This window comes from Ctenopharyngodon idella, chromosome 14 (assembly GCF_019924925.1).
Source record: "Ctenopharyngodon idella isolate HZGC_01 chromosome 14, HZGC01, whole genome shotgun sequence".
NCBI classification, from domain to species: domain Eukaryota; kingdom Metazoa; phylum Chordata; class Actinopteri; order Cypriniformes; family Xenocyprididae; genus Ctenopharyngodon; species Ctenopharyngodon idella.
In genome coordinates, this window is record NC_067233.1 from 21,318,025 (window position 1) to 21,328,038 (window position 10,014).

A 10,014-nucleotide genomic window follows, 5' to 3' on the forward strand; every position below is an offset into this window, starting at 1 on the left:
AAAAGCTTGTGTTTTCAGGTCCCCAGAACGCTGTTGTCGTGGAAATGAACGACTAAAACACATAAAAAGTTTTTATTTTTTTAGTTGAAAACAGTGATGTGCAAACAGCCCCTAAATGTGAACATGCATTTACTCATCTCACTTGCACAAAAACAGATTCAGTGTTCCTCAAAATGAATAAAAACAGTGAAATGCAAACTTATAATATTGTTAACCTGCAATTATTTAAAGGATTAGTTTACTTCAGATAATTTACTCACCTCCATGTCATCCAAGATGTTCATGTCTTTCTTTCTTCAGTGGAAAAGAAATGAAGGTTTTTGAGGAAAACATTCCAGGATTTTTCTCCATATAGTGGACTTCACTGGGGTTCAACGGGTTGAAGGTCCAAATGTCAGTTTCAGTGCAGCTTCAAAGAGCTCTACATGATCCCAGACGAGGAATAAGAGTCTTATCTAGAGAAACCATCGGACATTTTCTAAAAAAATAAAAATTTAGATACTTTTTAACCACAAATGCTCGTCTTGCACTGCTCTGTGATGCTCCACGCATTACGTAATCACGTTGGAAAGGTCACACGTGACGTAGGCGGAAGTATTTCGGTAGGGCGAAAAACTCATTTTCTCCTTCAACTTCAACATCATTGTTTTACCTTTTTATGTAAAGGCTGTTTGACTTTGCACGTTCGCTTTGTAGACACTGGATCGGTACTTCCGCCTACGTCACGTCTTTTGAAAGCTCAAATCACTTTCAAGTAAAGTTGTACCATTTGTATTTATCTGCATGTGTGTGTTTGTGAACTCCTTTTTTCTCTCTGTCAGGAAGGAGTTTCTGAGATCTCTGTGTGTGGTCAGTGCCGTCACGTGTTTAATTAATCCACCTGAACCTGATTATCCAGATCACAGGCTCTGGGGACGGACAGAGCGGGTGATTGAGAGAGGAAAGAGAAATGGACTATCCTGCCCTGCTACTCTATTGTTAAGCGATTCGGGGATATAATCAATGTGCTAAACTCATGAGTGAATGGAGATCGCAGCTTCTCTGGAAGTGAACTTAATTGTATAGCATGTATGTTGTATTAAAATTTAATGACAGCTGTCATTTGTTTTGTGTGGCTGTTCATCAATATTTCATGTTGTCACCCAGATTCTAATTTCCTTTATAGATCATGTTCTGTGGAACAAACATTTGTTAATCAGGTTTATCATGTGGTAACTTTGGGCAAATGATGCCTTTGTTTTTTTGTTTAAATGTGAATGTTTATCACTAAAACATGCCACCATTTTACATGACGTCATGCACCCGCATCTCACGGAAATACAATTTTCCAATTTGGAAGTCAGATTTTATTATGAATAAAAAGACGCACTACACTCACAAAGATTGTGTAAAAGAGTCATATACTAATGCCATTCAAAAGTTAGGGATCAGTAAGGTTTTTTTAAAGAAATAAATACTTTTGTTCATAAAGTATGCAGTAAAGACATAATGTTACAAAAGATTTCTATTTTAGGTAAAATAATAATAAATAAAATAAAATAATAAAAAGAATAAAAATCATAGAATGATTTCTGAAGGATCATGTGACACTGAAGACTGGAGTAATGATGCTGAACATTCAGCTTTGATCACAGGAATAAATTACACTTTACTATATATTCACATAGAAAACAGCTGATTTACATTATAAAAATATTTCACTATTTTTACTGTATTTTTGATCAAATAAATGCAGCCTTGATGAGCAGAAGAGACTCTTTCACAAACATTTCACTGAAACTTCTGAACGATGTACATTATCATTTTATTTCACTCCATAGACTGTCCATAGTAAAGGGATGTTAAAGATACGTAGACAATATCTTGGAAAAATGCTTGTTTGATCCCACAAATATGTATCACACCATCTCACTTTAATCTAATCATATCATACAAAACATTTGGATTGAATCTTCGAATTGTGAATTATTACTAATCAGGAATGAACTGTGATAAACTCTCTTTCTCACGCCATTTAATTCACTTCATTATTGTTCGGTTCCACTCAATCACCTTGTCAAATTGGGTCTGCAATCACTAATTCAGCTTCGCATTTGACATCTAAAAGACATTGATTGGTTCAGACGTCTAATTTTGATGCTTATATTCCCTCATTTATGCTTCTTCTGTTTCTCCTGGCCGCTCTTTCCTATATAATGAATGTGACTGGCTCCGAAATGACAAAGTAAACACCCAAAGTGTCATAAAAGTTGTTCACAGTCTTCTGAAACCGTACGGTAACTTTGAATAGCGCCTGAAAATCTTCTCCTGCACTTCCTTCTGACAAAACAATAAAAGCAGACTGAGCTTCAGCGAGGGCAGTGCGAGACAAATGATATCCAGTGGGACTTATTAATGCTTTCAATCGCATTTAGTCTTCCTGCCAGGGTCAAATGTGTGGGATTTTTGCCCTGTGGCATCAGTCCAGTGACATATCCTCGTGTAAACCTGAAGAAAGCAATGCTGTCTCTGAAACAGATGAAATGAGGATCCGACCTGATGTCAAAGATACGGCTGATCTATGAAGTGAAGATGACACTGTTCATCAAGGAAGGAAAGAAAACACTTTAACCCTGTAAAGCCTGACATGAAAATCTATTTTTTAAATGGAAGAGTTTGTTGAACATTTCAATAATCACCACCTACTCTGAAGGAGGTTGTTTGCAGTCTGGCACCTCTTCTGTTGGAGTCCTGTCAGTTCAACAGGTTCTTCAGATGAAGAGGAGAAGTGACCTGCTATTAATAAAACACTGCAAAGTTTCACAAAGCAAGTCTGGAGAGACTCTAGAAACAGCCGCATGAGTTACATTCTGTCTCTGCATCTCAGTTTACAGAAAACTACATCAAATAAATAAAAAGACTGGTTGGCACAAAGAAATGTGTGAGTATAAAGTTGTAAAAGTAATCACATGTATTGATTCCTGAACTAGAATGAAGACAGAGATCGTTAAACAGTATAGAATAATGATTCTAACGTTGATTCTGAGTTCATTATTGACATGCAGCGCTGCTTCTGCAGACAGACTCGATGTTAGCTGATTTTCTTAAAGTTTATCTGTTATCTGCTCCATCTATTAGAGCTCGTACAGTAGTTATGGATTTAATGCATTCAGCGCCAGACAGTGCAGAAGAACTGTGATGTGTGTGAATATAACTGTAGTATTGCGGCAGTAACTCTGAGACGAGAGACGGTGCGTCATCACATTCTGCAGAGACGAACACTATTAGATCATATCTGCCCGAGGAAACACACAATATGAATTACTTTCATTTTGCAAGTCACATTAAAGTAGAAGAAATGGTTCCGTTGTACAGTAGCGGAAGTGAAATATACATAGGTAAACTGAAAGACTTGCTGGTTGGCAGAAGGATATATGGCTATATTAGGTCACAATGAAGAATTGGAACAAAACCATTGTTACGTATTGTCATGTTTAATTCAATGCAATTTACTGATTTATGAATGATTTATGTGCAAATGAACACATTTCTTTCATGTTTCAGAATGAGGCCCATTTTCACCAGCATTTTTCCACAAAAATAAATAAATACAGAAAACCATAAAGCAACAATCTACACTTGAAGTTCATGAATCAGACTACACTGGCTGAGTGCTGTGTTTTTGATTCACTAAAAAGAACCGACTCATAAGAATCGTTTGTTTGTGAACCAGACTACACTGGCTGAGTGGTGTTTTTGATTCACTAAAAAGAACCGACTCATAAGAATCATTTGTTTGCGAATCCGACTACACTGGCTCAGTAGTCTGCTTTTGATTCACTAAAAAGAACTGGTTCATTAGAATCATATTTGTTCATGAATCCAACTACACTGGCTGAGTAGTGCGTTTTTGATTCACTAAAAAGAACTGGCTCATAAGAATCATTTGTTCGTGAATCAGACTACACTGGCTCAGTGGTCTGTTTTTGATTCACTTAAAAGAGCCGGCTCATAAGAGTCATTTGTTTGTGAATCAGACTACAACTGGCTGAGTGGTGAGTTTTTGATTCACTAAAAAGAAATGGCTCATACAAATTATTTGTTTGTGAATCGGACTACATTAGCTGGGTGGTCTGTTTTTGATTCACTTAAAAGTTTAATTCACTTAACCGGCTCATAAGAGTCATTTGTTAGTGAATTACCATAGTCACGCTGTATTTGTTTGTGTTTGTGTTTGTGAACAGCCTGCGATTACAGCTCAGTAAACAGACGTGTTCTCTTACCTTTGTTTTGTCTTTTTATCCAATCAGACTCCAAGCTCACAACTCTGGTGAATTATTATTTCTTACACCATGGTACTCTTGATTCAGTCAGTGCAGGAGGTATCTTTCACATTTGCCTTATTTTGTGCTCAATACGAGAAACAGTTCTGAATAACGTTACAAGTCTGGTATAGGTGGAAGATTTTAAAGAGATTCTATATAAAAAAAAATATTAAGATTTTTATGCTGTTTCATCTTCATTTCCAATAAGTGCAAAATTCAAGAATAATGGCTCACACCTCACAGAACACATCATTTCTTTCATCACTTATGACAGGTTGATCTGAAAAAGCTTTTAACATGTTGATCTGATGCAGCAAGCTGGATTTACTCCGTCCTTGTGCGCAGGTTAATGCAATGATGACATTATTTTAGACACTTAACTGCTTTTTCAGTGGAGTAGCTTAGTTGAATTGTTGTAGTTAAATCACGTGTATCTTGTAGATTCGTAAGTTACATTTCAAAGTAGTTTCCCCAACACTAAACTTCTCATGGATAAATAAACGTGTAATCCAACTGGATGGACAGTGTATGTGCAGTTCAAAGAAATACACTTAATAGGCCTAAATATGTGTGTGTGTGTGTGTGTGTGTGTGTGTGTGTGTGAATTCAAATGGATGTGAAATGTTCAAACTGATGTGGACCATCTTATCCTCAGAAACCTCAAGATTCAAGCTTTCACATGGCTGATTGATCGTCTCTGTGAGATGATAAACTTGATCCTCTGGCAAGAATTCATTTTTAATACGCTTAGGTGGTATGACGCAGGAAAGCAATGAAACTGAGCGAGAGAGATTTCATTGAGGGAGAGAGAGAGAGTAAATATATCCTCAGAAACGTTTGCTCATTAAGGACACGTCCCTGTGGCAGACAGTCATTAAGAGCGCGAGTAACTCATCATGTCACTGCACTAATCTGCTGAATCGCCTGTGATGAATGAACACACAGATGAATTGGACATGATGTTCAACAGAGTTGAGAGTGTGAAGGTGTATATTGCACATTACATGAATGAAGTTTCACCGAACTTTCTGAGAGGGAAAAACCTGAAAAGATTCCCTCGTATGTGCTCTTGTACTGTGATGGTTTGGTTCTCAAATGGGCTTTAAACCTGCAACCCCATACAGATTAATCAAACACTCAAGCAATTACAATAAAAGCAACACGTTCACCAGAGAGATGCATCACCTCATTTAGTTAAAAGGTCAATTCATCTAGAAACTCACCCTCATTACAAACCTCTATGATTTTGTTTCTTCCGTGAGAGACATAAAGTGATATGTTTTTCCAGGAATCGTGCAAAAGTTTTCAGTGATGCCATTAGAAAATCACCCTAGTGACAGTCATCCATTATTAATTTATTATGCAAAAGGAACGTGTTTGATAATTAGGAGAAAGCAAGTATAATTCAGCTGGTCATGTGATCTGTGATGTCAAATAAAACCTTAATTACTGTTTTAATCACATGCACATCATTTTAAACTTTCCCAAACTTATTCGTTTCTTAGTGTAAATCTTTTTAATGAGTAAAAAATGGCTGCTCCTTTAACCATTTGATCTCCAGGAGTTAATTCTTGTTCATATTAATCAGGTGGTTTGGATATTTGTCAATTAAAATACATTTTCTCAGCAGTACAATATAAGCTGACGCATGAATAGCCTATATGTAAAAGCAGTGTTCTCAATATGCAAATTAGTTTATGAATATGTATAAATTAAGTGTATCATGTATGACTATTATCAGGGTCGGGGAGTAATGAAATACCAACCTGGTCTCATTGTTAATACGTAGGTATTAATACGTAACTTTCAAAGACACAAAACATACATTTTTGTCCGTTTAGAAAGGTGCTAAAACATACAATATTGACGTAATTATGGCACTAAAACGTAAAAATACTTACGTTTTTTACAGCGAAAAAAAGTAAAATATTTACGAATCTTTCATGTCATATATATGTATAATTTCCATTTTATCGTTTTGTAGATAAATGTAAGATCCCTAATCCCCATCCCGAACCTAAACCTACCCATTTTATACAGAATGTTAAAAGAATAAAACATAAAGAACAGAAATGTGTAGGAAAATTATAATTTTAGTAAAAATATAACATTAAAACGCAATAATTAAATCACAATAATTTATTTTTTGCGAAAATGTCAAAAGTGGTACCAAAAGTAGTTCAAATGATGATGAGATCCAGTCACAGTCCTCTCTGGCGATAATAGTTTTTTATAGGGTACAGAGCAGAATTTAACTTATTAATCCATGAAAATATGATAAATCCATTTTAAATGAGTGATAATAAAATTACAGTTACATCTGAAATATATTTTAGATTACCAAAGTGATTACTTTGAATTTTAACGTCATTTATTTAATTTAAACATTAATCATTAATCTAAACTGTGGCGACATTTTAATAATTTTAACAAAATTAGAGGGATCATAAAAATTATATGTTAATTTTATTTAGTACTGTCCTGAGTAAGATATTTCACATAACAGATGTTTACATACTGTATATTCCACAAGACAAAATGACTGAATTTATAAAAATTGCCCCATTCATTCAAAAATGTACATACCCTTGAATCTGAACTGTCCTGTCATTACTGGATGATCCACGACTGTTTTCATGTGTTGTGATAGTTGTTTGTAAGTCCCTCTCAAAAAGGTAATTGCAACTTTTTATCTCACAATTCTTTTAAATCTGTCGAGATTTAAAGTCACTATTGCGTTTTATGAACTCAAAATTGTGAGATATAAACTTGAAATTCTCGCAGTTGTGAGTTTATATCTCACAATTTTGACTTCTTTTCTCACTAGTCTGACTTTTTTTCTCACAATTGAGTTTACTGTATATTTCAGAATTCTGACTTCTTTTCTCATTATTGCGAGTTTATTTCTCACAATTCTGACTTTATAACTCGCAGTTGCAACTTTATATCACGCAGTCAAAACTTGCAATTACCTTGATTTTGTGTTACATACTTATTAGTGTTCCAAAGAATTCTAAAGTATATAGATTAAGTTACAAAACTTGGGTAATCTAACAAAATACGTTACAAATTACTTTTTAAAGCATGTATTTTGTCATCTGTAGTGAAATACATTTTAAAAGTAACCTACCCATCCCTGACTGTTATCGTGTTATTAATTAGTTGATTTTATGTCAAGGTAATATTTATATTCTGATGAATGAGCGGCATGCGGTATTACATGAATACTGATTTAAGGTGCGTTCACACGATAACTATTATTTCACGAGTTCACACTTGCAAATAATCAGAGTAAATAGTATGCATATTTGGAGTGCTGTCTGAGGTGAGGCTCTGAGCTCGGTATTTGGCCCGAACCCAGAGTATTTCTGGTTAGGAAAGTAACCAGGCGAGTGTGAGGAGACGGGGTGGTGGAGGGATGCTGTACAACTGTCGAGAAACATAGGTGAGTCAACTGCGTATACATATATAGGTCTCCACTCATGCTGGGTTAGGGTTAGGGTTAGATTGCTGACTGCTGGTTGGAGTGATGTGATGATTAGTCAGATCATTTGAATGTGTTCCTCCTGAACTTTGTTAATAAAACGTTGCCCAAAGCATCACACTGCCTCCGCGGCTCGCCTTCTTCCCATAGTGCATCCTGGTGCCATGTGTTTCCCAGGTAAGAGACGCACACGCACCCGTCCATCCACGTGATGTAAAAGAAAACGTGATTCATCAGACCAGGCCACCTTCTTCCATTGCTCCGTGGTCCAGTTCTGATGCTCACGTGTCCACTGTTGGCTCTCTCGGCGGTGGACAGGGGTCAGCATGGTCACCCTGACTGGTCTATGCAGCTCCATACGCAACAAACTGATGTATTCTGACACCTTTCCATCAGAACCAGCATTAACTTCTGGAGCAATTTGAGCTACAGTAGCTCGTCTGTTAGGGAACGATTAGTAAAACTTCACAGTTATAGTTATCTTTATAGTTATCGTTCTTAGTGAGAGCTTGCCTTAAATGATCAACGCACGATAAAGTCCTGCTTGTGTGCTTTAAAGTCGGGTGGATTCTGATTGGCTGTCCATGCTTTTATCGTTCATCAGGTGGAAAAAAATCTTTCCTCTGTGTTGCTATCATAATAGTTGTGGTGTGGACTTCTTATTCTCATAGAATTACAATGATTATTAAAACTTAATAGTTTTTAGTCATCGTCCTTGGTGTGATCTTGGCCTTTAGGGTAAAACATTTTGAGCAAAAAGAAGAAATAAATAATGTTTCTTTAAAACTCTTTAAAAAAATTAAACAACTCCTGGAGATTTTTTTTATCATGTTCATATTAATCTATCCCTACTATTAAATCTCTATTAGATATTTGCCAATTGTTTTCTAAATGCAGAACAAAAGATATCAGAAACAGGTCAATCGTCCTTTAAATAGATGCTTCATGTTCTTCTCACTCATTCTTTCCCTCCCTTTCATCCACCCTGAAAGAAAGAAAAGCCCTCACTTGCTCTTGTAAAGCCTCTAAATAAATCTCATCAATAGGCAATCAACTCTTCCAGCCCTGCGGTGCTTTGAGTGAGGCCAAATCTCTGTCGCGTGCTGAAATACGACACCAGTGAGGGTTCAAATATATTCAGCAATATTCCAACTATGTTCAGTTGTGTTCTCTGAACACCCATCAGACATCAGCATTTTTATAATCACCTAATTAAGATTTTCCTAACAAGACACAGTGCAATATAAGCTGATGTATGATATGCAAAAGCAGTGTTTGGAATATGCAAAATAGTTTATTATTATTCATATACTCATGCATGACTATTATTGTGCTTTCACTTAGTTGATTTTATGTCATAATATTGATATTGTGATGAATACGTGCAGCATGCAGAATTACATGAATAGGCTACAGATTTTTGTAGGCGATCTTCTCTTTGCTATGCTAATGCAGACCTGTGCTCTTTCTCCTGCCGTCAGCTTTGAAGTGGACATGCACATGTTTGTGAAGATCAGACAGGTCTCAAAGTGCTTCTATTCTACCCAGACAGCTTTGATTTTCAGACTAAACAACAGCCAGATACAAAAACAAGCCCGTTGAAACTCTCTGAGCGAGTCGGACCGCGGCGCTAGTGGTCTCGCGCTATGAGCAGCGTTTGTTTGAGGAGAACAAATGAGTCCCAGAAGGCCGTTACAGATGGTCAGGAGCTGTTACACCAAACATACAAAGTCTTGACAGTTTCCAAAAGTGGAGAAGCTGTAGTTAACATCAATAATGAGAAAAGAAAATCTAGTGTAATGTAGAAAGCAGGTTGGGAAAACCAGGTTTGGTTTTTTTGTTGTTTGGAGAATTCTTGCGGGCAAAATCCAGTCATTTTAATCAATGCAGAACTTTTTCACAGATTCGCCGTGTCGACCAACAAAAAAGACTTCTGAATGAGCTGAGCTTCATGCATCACGACTGACAACATACACCTTATTTTGCAACACGCAATTAAGCTATTTTGAGTGTGTGAAACTTCCGAGACTTTTTCAGCACACGGGCAATATAATCATTTATATCAGGGTCTGTCTGAATACTCGATTCTGATTGGCTGGAAAGTGTGCATTAAAAGCGTTTAATGTGAGATTTTACAGCAAAAATAAAATACATCCATCCATAAATAAAATAATCCATACATTATTAAAGGCCTTTTGAAGCAAAGTGATGAGTTTTTGTAAGAAA